This window comes from Orcinus orca, chromosome 2, assembly GCF_937001465.1.
Source record: "Orcinus orca chromosome 2, mOrcOrc1.1, whole genome shotgun sequence".
Classification (NCBI taxonomy): Eukaryota; Metazoa; Chordata; class Mammalia; order Artiodactyla; family Delphinidae; genus Orcinus; species Orcinus orca.
Genome location: NC_064560.1, coordinates 145,044,777 through 145,055,091, shown reverse-complemented (window position 1 = coordinate 145,055,091; position 10,315 = coordinate 145,044,777). Strand labels below are relative to the sequence as shown.

The following is a 10,315-nucleotide window of genomic DNA, read 5'->3' as shown; positions in this document are numbered from 1 at the left end:
GGAAGGAGTCTGTACCACTTTTAGCAAAAATGCTTTTCCAGAGAAGCAAATCAAAACAACACAATCAGCAAACTAAAGAAGCTATAGCTAGATATTAGAGCTACAACTACTCATATCTGACCTAGAAAGTCCTATTTATCCAGAATAGACCAAATTTTCAGGACAAATTAGGGACTTTTTTTTTTTTTTAACATTTCTTACTTTATCCATTTTAAGTTCTGTTTCTTTCTCCCATACCCCTTAATTCATCATGATTCAGCAGAAAGATGGCTGGTTATAGAATTGGCTATTTTTTTTCTCTGTGGTGAGACTGACATTGAGCCTGGATATTTCAGGCTTGTACACATCCGTAACAGTGTTCTGCTGTGGTCAAAATCTTAACAATGAACTTGGTGAGCTCGGCTTCCCATTGCTGCTTTGTTCTTCCACTGATGAAGGTCAGCTTTAGAGTGTATTTGTCACCGAACCTTTTGAGAATATACCAAATATCATCAGGATACATCCCTGTAGAATCTTTCCTGGGGCCACAAGAAAGATGCTTTTCTCCTTATATGAGGTATAAATGGTCAGGATCTGCATCATCACAAAATAGGATATGATGCACAAAGCCAGAACAGGCTTGGACTCTGAGTCCAAATCAAAGCCACTGTGGCAAAGAAATGGTACAGATGGTGAGGCGAACATCAGTTAGACCAAAATTCTCCACATACTTGTACATTTTGGCAGAATCATTCAAAGAATTTTTCACAGCTGACACATCCCATTTGTCAGTTTTTACAGGCTTATCATCAATCTTCCACTTGTCCAACAAGCCACTATGGCTACTGCCTGTCCCATAGCTGGGGCTGTTATCAAATCCCAGTCCGTGTGCCTGACACACGGTGAGGCCCAACAAACCAAAACATTGGAGTTTGAAGGGGAGAAAGGTTTATTGCAGGGCCAAGCAAGGAGAATAGGGTGGCTCGTGCTCTAAAGACCTAATCTCCCTAATAGTTTTTGGGGAAGAGATTTTATAGACAAAATTTGGGGGGAGGTCTGCAGAGTGTGTGGCCTTCCTGATTGGTTGGTGGTGAGGTAACACGGTGGTGTTCCAGGAATCTCAGTCATCAGCCTTCTAGTTCCAACCAGTCTGGGGTCCACAGGTTGTGCTCAGCCTAAAGTTACCATCCTCCACCTGGGTGGGGGCCTTAGTTCCTGTAGAAGAACTTAGAGACATGTACCAAATTGTTATGCACATCCCCTGAGGAGGATCCAGAATGAGGCCCCACCCTGCACTATTGTTTCTTTCTGCATTGCCTTACTCCCCTAATTAGTAACTGTTTGAAACTGCCCTTTGGAGCTCAGAGAAGGTCTAGGAGGCTGAAACGTTTTCCCTAAAAACAGGAAGTTGGTGGGGGTGGGGGTGGGGGTGGGGGTGGGGGGACTTCCCTGACTGTCCAGTGGTTAAGATTCCGTGTTCCCAATGCTGGGGGCCCAGGTTCGATCCCTGGTTGGGGAACTAAGATCCCACATGTTGTACTGCACAGCCAAAAAAAAAAGGAAAAGAAATGGGGGACACAGAAAGGCTTTTGTACTTGGGAGGGGCCAACAGTGTCCTGCTCAGTTTCAATTCCCAGTTTTATTTGATATTTCTCAATCTTGAGGAGAACAAGAAAAGGAATAACATTTTGGATAGAAAAGTTAATCATAAACTCAGCAGAGGAACTCAGTTTTAGTGGGACTTGTGTTCAGGACCACTGTCAGCCCCACTACTATCTCTGCCACCATCTTGTCTCTTTCTCATTATTTCTTTCAGTTGATTCTTCGACTACATTTTATACAACTGAACCTGCACAACCACACAGGCACACAAATACATTCTCATGGTAGAAAATTTTTTGAGCTGCATTTTTAAATAACAACTGAAAAGAATGTAAATATATATGTATCTATTTAAACTACTCAGAATTTTGAAAATAAATTAGTTTAAATAAGTATTTCAGTAGACAAGAAGATGTTGCTATTTAAAATATATTCAACAATTAATAGACTGAGTAAAAGGAAGGCTAAAATTTTGATTCAGGATGAAATTTTTGTCTAAATGAGTTAAGTATGAATGGTATTCCTAAATTGTGAATATAGTAATTAATTCATTTTTCTTCTTTGGAATCTCGTGTCAGTTCAATTTACAAAGCTATACTCAATTTATTTACAAATATTTGTATTATCCCACTGTTCTATCAAATTCAGTTACTATCCAACCAAGTAGTAAAACTACCTGTTGTCTTTTTTTATTGCTTTTAGTGTCCTTGAAACATTAATTTTCTCCTGAAAAATAAAATTTGTAATTTCTATATAGATGGATCCTACTAACACTGGATGATGTGAAGGATGACACTTTTAGTCCATATTTGTGAATCAGATAATACTATACCAATTAGATAAATTCTGACAAATTTCATTTGATACTATGACATAGAAGTTCAGTTTATGTTGGCTGGTTATACATGAGTGCATATATGACTATATATGAGTGTATATATGATTATATATGTGTATATGTTTGTATATGCATATTTACACACCCATATATATATATGCACACACACAAGGTGATCATACCTATAATTTTAGAAGTATAATTTGTAAAGTCATAGATGTTTGAGGGTTGTTCTAACAAGCAGATAATATTCAAACATATTCTTATAATTTTGAAAATTAATGTATACAAATTATTGCATATCAGAATTTCCTTGACAGATTGCTATAATACCAAATGGATATATAGGACAGCTGTTGCTATAGCAACAGGATAGGCTTTGGGAACCAAATACAGGATAATTTTTTTAAAATGATCGTACCCATTCACCTCAATCCACATACATAATAATTTTTTCTTCTGTATATACATTACTGGCTATACATTATTATCAATGATTTAAAAAATAAGGTTTGTTTGTACTTCTCTGATATATTTATATATAAGTACATTCTAAAAACTTTAAAAAAATTGAGACTTTGGTTTTCTGCTGATTATTTGCTCTTGTTTATGTTATGGTTTGATTTTCATGAATAACAGTTATATAGACATATGATAGATATAGAGATTTATATTTTTGTAATTTTGTATGCAGGTTAATTCTTATCATTGAGAGAATAGAACTATATATCTCAATTTCAGATGTATATAGATAGATATAAATATAGATATAGATATGTTCTAAACATTAACATAATTGACATTTGGGACCAAGTAAATTGGTCCCCTTTATTAGGGGAGGCTGTCCTGTGCACCCTAGGATGTCTAACTGCATCCCTGGTCTCTATCCGGTAAATGCCAGTAGCATTAGTGGATGCTATTAGTGGATCCCCCACCACTCCCAATTTCAAGAAGCAATGAACGTATATAATTCAAGCAATGTATACCAAAGATGTCTCCAGATATTGCCAAATGTTCCCCTGGAGACAAATTGGCCCCTGTTGTGAAAAGCTGGTCTAATGTTTTAAAAATATTCCATACCAGCCAAATATATATTAAAGATTATCAGCAATAGATTAAATATTTAAGCATTTGAACTATTTGAAAAATCCACATACATCTTTGATGAATTTTCATGGACTCTTCCAGTCAGTCAAATCTTGGATCTTTAAAATATTTTAAAATATTAGATAAATAAGCAAATTTTCTTTCCTATAAACAAGTCTTTTAATAATATGTAGTAAGAAAAACACATAATGTATAAGTTAGGAACTTTAAATCATCTACGATTTTATATTATTTACAAGCTAATTAATTAACTTGCCTTGGTTTTATGTATGCTGGTAGATGACATGAGATTCCTTAATCTAAGATGGGCAGTTTATTGCTAAAGCAATAGCAGTAGCCAGAGAATCAGTTTTATTTGTGTTAGATTTCTGAGTTCCACTTCCTACAGGGAGACCCAAAGAGTCAGAGGATAACTGCACAGGTGGGTAGATTGTATTGTAGGAAAGGAATGCTGAGTTTAGAGAATTCAAATCTCTTCAAATGGGGAATTAGTATGCCTGCCCTTTGATCTAGAGGGTGACAATATCTCTATTTTCAATCCTGTTTGCTATAAAAATGTCCTTTAAAAAAGAAATCTGGAAGAAAAGGCAGTCAGTTCTTTGCTTACAAATATACAAAACATATAAGAGACCCAGGAAGAATTGTTTCCCAACAGGTACTGCATATAGATAGATTACATGAAACATAAACTTGAATTTAATTATTGCTAAATAAATGCTGAAACAATTTGAAATCAAATTTGACTGACATGTACTGATTTTATCATCAGGACCAAGATATATAAAACCTATATAAAATAAATAAATACAGGCCCCAAATTTTAAAACACAAGTAATTGTGCTTTTAATTACCTGCCTTTTTTCCACTTCTAGAAAAAGAATATCCTGTGGTATTTACAGAATCAGACTTGGGAGCTAGCCTGTCTGGATTCAGATTCTGCGTTAGCTACTTAACAGTGATATGACATTAGAAGAGTTTTCTTTCTTTAGCTATTCATTGTTCAACTTCAGTTTTTTCTGTAAAAGAGAGAAGATACTAGTACTCATAGCACCAGCTGTTGCTAAAATTATAAGTGGTAATTCACGTAATGTATATAGTGTAGAACAAAATAAATAATAAATGCTACTTACTGTTATTTCTTCTTTATTGTATGAGTGAATTCAGTATGCAAGTCACTGAAGCAAACATTGAAAATGCCAAGATATATAAGACACAATCCTTGTTCCTAGGAAGATGATGGTTATTGGATGAGAGAAACAGTCACCAAAAGTTATTTTTATCTTTTTACATATGGTAAAGATATATAGAAAGTACTGTATTTTTATTAAGAAGATTCACAACTTTCTATGCTATATAGGTAAAGAGAAATATAAGTGTAATTTATATATTTTTAAGAAAAGATTCAATGGATATTTTAATTTAGCCTGAAAAAACAAGTATTTCATATTTCACAAAAACACAAAAACCGTATTTTTTACTGTGGTGTTTTGGAGATTGAATAGAAATTACAATGAGATAATGTCATTGCTTTATTTTTTTTAACCATTTAACTTAGACTTACCATTAGAATACTCATTCTAAAACTTTACTATGCTGTATATCATTGCTTTATTCTAGCAATTTAGTGAAATAAGAGCAGATGATTCTAACATTTATTTTATTACTGTCTCCTCAGTACAATTTTAAAGGTTTTTTCCTTTTTTATCTGATTTCTTGGAAAATAAATTTATATCTAATTGGGCCTTATATTTAAGTTTTTGTTCTTCTGAATATCTTTGTGCTCTTTCTGGGTTTAGTTGCAGGCTCTCTCTCTATATATTTTTTTAAATCTCTAACTTGTCCTTAGCACTAATATTGCAAAAAAATACAAGTGAGCTTAATGTTTTCTGATATCACTTCACCGTTTTTTGTTTTTTTTTTGACAATTTGGCATACCCTGTTTCTTTTATTTGAATTATCCTCCACCTTCATGATTCAGTTCACACAACAACTCAGCAAGAATTCTCCTTGATTATCTTAATGCAAACCTAGCCCATATGAACTTCTATAATAATCTTCCATCTTTCATTCATTCATTTTTTTTTCATTTAACCAATATTTGTTACACATCAACTATGTGCCAAACACTCTACAATGTATCTAAAAGGGAGATTAAATAAGACACCAACCCATCCTCTCCATGAGCTTGAGATTTAGAAGTGAACATCGGTATTTCAACTCATTAGTTTCTTTTCGTTTAGTGACTTAAAGTAGATTGTTAGCCATGTGCAAAGGAGCACACAAAGGTGATGAATAAGCTTGTACTTGAAAATAATAAGATATAGCTAATAGATAAAACAGGAAATAAATTCAAGATAGAGGAAGCAGAAGGGGGAAAAAGAGAGTAGTTTAAGAACAGGGTATGTTTTATTGAAATCATAAGTTGGGTGTGTTTGGAAAACAGGTTATGTGATAGGTGAGAAATTGGCATGGTTCTCTGGGTATTAGTTTAGGATGGGTCCAGTTACTGGAGAACTGACATTGCATGCTATTATTGTGTTAAACTTTATTATTTGGGCATTTATAAGTAAGATGTGACAAAATCACATTGATTTTGAAGACATTTGACTCTGACAGTAATATAGAAACTATCTATGGGGAAATCTGAGTTACTTAGAACAAGAAGAGTTCTGTTTGTCTGATACTACTCTGACTAATGAAAAAAAACAAGGACTATTCTTTTCAAAATATGTTTTCTCAATTTCTCTTTAGGATTGTGTTTTGTACCCCCTTCCTTTTATTTTTTACCTCTTTATATAACAGACACAATGGAGATACTTGAGGTACTTAAGAAGAACAACTCCATGTGAGCAAGGGGGAGAATGAAGGTGATGAACTCAGGGGGTTAATGTGGAATTAATAATATATATTGTGTAATTATATGCAGTATGTATTACAACACACACACACATGCGATTACAGAACTAGATCAAATATGTTTGCAATATCAAAAAATAGAAATAGACTATCTCACTTATTAAAATATTTGTTTTACATGTTATATATGATATATAATTTTATAATATTGCATATATTTACTTTATAGTCTCTGCTTTTGGTATGCAGTATTTTTTGGTCTAGTAACTACTTTTATATTAATGTCTTATAAATACACATACTTCCTTGTTGTATAAGGTATTGTATATTGGCTTAACAGACATTAATAGATTTACATAGAAATATCTTCTACCTTATTTTTTTTCTAAATATCTGATTTAAAATTTTTTTCATTCCAAGTTAATATCTGTAAGGCAGCCAATTCTACTATTTATTTATTCTAGCAATTATTTGTTTTTCCTAGTTTTATTTTTATCTATTGGAGACTGTAATATTTGCATCCCTTGCCATCACTCATTCCTAGATTCTTAAAAACATTAAATGCTCACTTCCAGAACACATAATAAATCGTCTTCAAATGTTTCTTATTTATCTATATCTTATTCTAAGAAAGGATGTATAAGATTAGTATTCCCTGAGTTTTTGCATTTTTATTGTCTGTTTGATTCATTTATTCTTTTTTTTTTTTTTTTTTTTTTTTGCAGTACACGGGCCTCTCACTGTTGTGGCCTCTCCCGTTGCGGAGCATAGGCTCCGGACGCGCAGGCTCAGCGGCCATGGCTCACGGGCCCAGCCGCTCCACGGCATGTGGGATCTTCCCAGACCGGGGCACGAACCCATGTCCCCTGCATCGGCAGGCGGACTCTCAACCACTGCACCACCAGGGAAGCCCCTGTTTCATTTGTTCTTGAAAGACACTACTGCTTGATAGAAAAACCAGCTATCCTAAAAATGTTACACCATTCTGTTTTGGAATAAAATGTTGCTTTAAAGAACTGATTTTTTTTTCCCGTATAAATCACTTGATACGGACATCTAAAATTAATTTTTCTTCAAAATTTTTCTGTGTTTTAAAATCAACTTTTGTACTGTTACTTGGTTAATTTTCACCTTTTGTTACTATATATATATATGTGAATGGGTAATAATTCTTACTGATTTTTCATGCTTAAATGAGTTGTGTTTTCCGAGTTTATCTGGAGGTACTTAAAGTGATAAAACAGTTAGCTTTCCCAGTCTAATAACTAATGTACAGATTCCTCCCTTTGTATTTTTACCATGAGGTATTGAAAAAATGTCTCTTTGTGAAGTCACTTCTCTATCCCTCACAGATAAATCAATTCAAAGGTACTTTCTTTGTACCATTTTTATCTTCCAGAGCTCTACAAACCTTTCTTTTAAACGGGTCTCTTGTTTCTGAAGAATGTATTTTGCTGCTATACTACATTCTGAATTTATCATCCTCTGAACCTCTCTTCCTTCATATCACTTCTGTATAACTGGGAGGCCCAGCATTTGTGCCCACCACTTCTGCTGCCTGCAGTTTGTGGTAAATTTCTATCAGTTGGAAAGGAGGTAGTTTTATCTGCACTTTTCAACAGCTTGAAGCTGGTCTGGATTTTGAATCTTGTCAGTTTTCTCAGATTTGTTCACCTGGTAGCTACTCAGCCAAGTACCTCACTTTTGGGGTATAAATTTTATTGGCCATACCTTCATTCTGAGACTTGTTAGATCTTTCAGTATCGTACTTTCCCTCTATCACTTCTACAGAGAAGTTGCTGATCCTGGTCACATATGCCTATGTTCAAGAGTTGATGCGGTTCCTTCTTACCTAGTGTTGTTGAAGATGCCATATATGGATTTTTTTTTCTTTTTACTCTACAGTCCAGTCTGTCTGTTGACTATAGTAAAAAGCAATAATGTTTGTACTATATTTTTGTCAATGGGAATCTTCAGTGGTATTTTATTTATTTATTTTTTGTGGTACGCAGGCCTCTCACTCTTGTGGCCTCTCCCGTTGTGGAGCACAGGCTCCGGACAAGCAGGCTCAACAGCCATGGCTCACGGGCCCAGCCGCTTCGCGGCATGTGGGACCTTCCCAGACCGGGGCACGAACCCGTGTCCCCTGCATCGGCAGGCGGACTCTCAACCACTGCGCCACCAGGGAAGCCCTTCAGTGGTATTAAAAGGCATGAAATTGGATGATGCAGCCTAGAAAGTAAACACAGATAAGAGGTCCCCAAGAAACTGTTACCTATACGAATTGGAAAGTGGAAAGGACAGAGTAGAAGACAGCAGTGTAGGAAGTCAAAGAGTTGGCATTTTGGAAACCAAAATTTAAAATGTTTCAACGAGGGTATGCTGCTGATAGGTGAAGTAAGATAAAAACGAATACAAGATGGGATTGGTTTTATGTTAAAATAGTAAAACACCTCCATAAAAGTTTTAAAATCTGGTGTCACTCTGGTCAATATTGCAGATGCTCAACTCAAGGGTACCCTAATTTTTTAAGGATTGGTTACCAATATTTGTCTTAAATATTATAAATGCAAATGATATTTGTGGATTTTCCAATTCATAAGTATTTCTAGACTCCACACTGGAATGAATCATATCCAATAAGTTAGCACAAGGAACAGAATTATGTTTTCATCTTGAATTTTTTGTTGTATTGTGCCAGTTACTAATTTATCGCCTTTCAGCTCCAAATTCACCCTGTCAGATTGCTCTGTGAAAATGGTACTTGACATTTTAAATACTTTTTTTCCATTCCAGGTGGCAGGAAGCTCTGTCAGTAGAAGGGGCTGAAGAGACATTCCAGGAAAAAGGGTTTTTTCTTCCTAGCACAGGTCTGCTCACTCATAGCAAGCGACTCCTACAAGCACTTTCCCCTCTTCACTGCCCTTTCCTGTGGGACACGGGAGAGCAGCACTAAGCAGCCAGAAGCTTCTCCCAGCGCGTAGGCCTTCACCAGGCTCTCTGGTAGCAGTCTCTCAGCTCCTTCGGTGCTTGTAAATTCTCCAGTTCCCAGCTCCTGCAGTGCACAGCTGTGAGCACTCAGCTGCGGGCACCCTCCCCCACCACTTTTCCGGACCATCAGGCAGTTTTATAGCAGAGTCCTTCGGAACCTTGCGTCACATCCGGCTTCCCCAGTGCCCTGCTTCTGCACTGCATGACAGCCAGCAGCACCCAACAGGGAACAGCTTTCTCTGGCACCCCAGAGGGTAGATTTCTGGCAGGTTCCACCACAAGTGGAACAACACAGGTACTTCTCTGCCATTCAGTGAGTCACAGGGGTGCTTTCTCCAAGACCTGGATGTTGGTCTAGGGGAAGCAGGAGTCTTCCATGGGCATTCTGTCTCAGCCCTAGGGTTAGTGACTGCTTTTTCTATAATTAGAGTTCTCTTTCTTAATAGTCAATCCCTCCTTACTCTAATACTCTAATAATTAATAATTCTTGATATTAAAGTTCCCTGTTCAAATTATTGTGTTGTTTCTCTCTCCTGATTGAACATTAACTAAGTATGTATGCAGGACAATGCAAAATTCAGAGTCCACAAGTCCATTTATTGATTTTATACCGTAAGTTTAAATTTGACTCTCTCAATATTTTAGCATCATTATGGCTGTAAACCTAATAATCATCACCATATTTTGTATTGCATATATAACATGAACCTTGCACTGTTTTAATACATTCATATGGTTATCAAGTCAATTAATCTTTACAAAAAACATGTAAGAAAGATAATATTGTTTTCCTTTCTTTAACAGATAGATTAACTGATAGTAGGTAGGTTAAATAACTTTGTCCAAGATTATGTATCTCAGTTAAGTGACAAAGCTGAGAATCACATACAGTATGTCTGGCTCCAGAGTCTATGTTACCAACACTATGTGTAATTCAATTAT

General features: G+C 35.6%; 1 pseudogene; it reads right to left on the bottom strand.

Moving 5' to 3' along the window:
* Positions 1 to 255: 255 nt before the first annotated feature.
* On the bottom strand, positions 256 to 9,500 carry LOC101290206 (signal peptidase complex subunit 2-like; annotated as a pseudogene).
* Positions 9,501 to 10,315: the final 815 nt, after the last annotated feature.